The sequence below is a fragment of the Priapulus caudatus genome, unplaced genomic scaffold (assembly GCF_000485595.1).
Source record: "Priapulus caudatus unplaced genomic scaffold, Priapulus_caudatus-5.0.1 Scaffold351, whole genome shotgun sequence".
Lineage (NCBI taxonomy): Eukaryota > Metazoa > Priapulida > Priapulimorpha > Priapulimorphida > Priapulidae > Priapulus > Priapulus caudatus.
The window spans coordinates 134703-136514 of NW_014577412.1; positions in this window are offsets into that span (position 1 = coordinate 134703).

Here is a 1812-nt window from a genome sequence, read left to right on the forward strand (position 1 = left end):
AAACTCGTTCTTGTGAATATAAATAATTTCATCACAAAACTTTAAAAGTGTTTACAAGCCATATGTGGTGTTGGTGGATGGTATATTGATGCGACAGACTATAGCAGCTATACAATACACGTTTTAATGTTGCTTGTTAAAGTCCCATTAAAGAAAATTTTCACCTATAATGTAGATAGTTATATGCTGCATATGTTAAAAGTGTACTATATGAAGCTTGAAATTAAACAAAATGCTGTGAGAATATAATATATAGTATTATAGAAAATGCACATAAGACAATTTAAATCCAACGGTACAATTGACTATCCGTATGGCCGGGTTCCAATGGGTAGGCTATGGGAGAAAATAGATCCCACTGGACACCAATGAGTGCCCCTGGGACTCCCATGAATACCCATGGGTCTCCCATGAATACCCACGGGACTCCCATAAATACCCACGGGACTCCCATGGGACTCCCATGGGGCACCCAAAAAATACCCTGGGGCACCCATAAATACCCATGGGACTCACATGGGTGCCCACGGGACACCCATAAATACCCATGGGACACCCATAAATACCCATGGAAACCCCATGGGTGCCCCTGAGACATCCATAAATACCCATGGGAACCCCATGGGTGCCCATGGGACACCCATAAATACCCATGGGACCCCCATGGGTGCCCATGGGACACCCATAAATACCCATGGGGCTCCCATGGGACACCCATAAAGATCCATGGGACACCCATAAAGACCCATGGGACACCAAGATACACCACAGAGACTCCAGATAGACCACAATCATGTCTCTGGCAACAAGTGTGGGAATACTATTTAGCAGAAATATTATATATCTATTTCCCAATATGGGCTTTAGTGGCGCAGTTGCAGACTCTTGATATACACCATCATCCATTGCAAACATCATGCAGTCCTGCTATACTTCTTTTTGCTGTGTTGACACATCAGTTTGTTTGTTTCATAGATTTACTTTTTGGCTCCGTGCATCTTTCGTTTATCACCCTCTTTATTTAAGAACTGTTGTGCGGCACTGGACATGGCATTGATGATGTTGTCTACCTTGTGCGCTGCGCATGTTCAGTGCCTAACCCTATTTTTTTCCTAACCCTTCTGTTCCTTCGGTGTCAGCTCTTTCCTGGTCTCGGATTGTTCTAAAATGTCTTGTTTCTCATTCTGAATTAAGTTTTTGACACACTGTTCGTTGGGTGCTTTGTTCGACATACGGACGTCGATGCGGGTAATGTCATACGCTCTCTCTGAATAGTCCAGGTTGTGCATGTCCGCCAAGTTTCACCCCCATGGAAAATGGAAGAGTCCAGAGACTCGAGATGACAGAACAATGGGTAGATGTGATTGTGGACCCATGTGCCATTCCACATGCTGACGCCATTTTCACAACCAGAGGTGATACGTTGCTGCATATAGATACACGATCTCGCGCAGATGAACGGATGCTGATATATATATATGATACTACGCGCCTATTATAATACATTATTATATATCACCATTACATATGACAATGCATGAAAATAACAACCTGAATGCGAACATGCTCTCTAACCGCGAAATTAACTACTCGCTAAATTGTCCGGCAAGTCACATCGGACCACTTTAAGTGAACACAAGTTTTTCTTCTTTCGACAATAGTACGCCCCTTTTGGGGCTTTCTTTATTTTGACACATGTGAAATGAAGCCATCTGTAAACATAGTTTGCATTGTCACATCCAACAACATTGTCAATTTCTTCATTGTACAGTGTCTGGCATATACATATTATCTCTGCAGTATTTGTTGCTG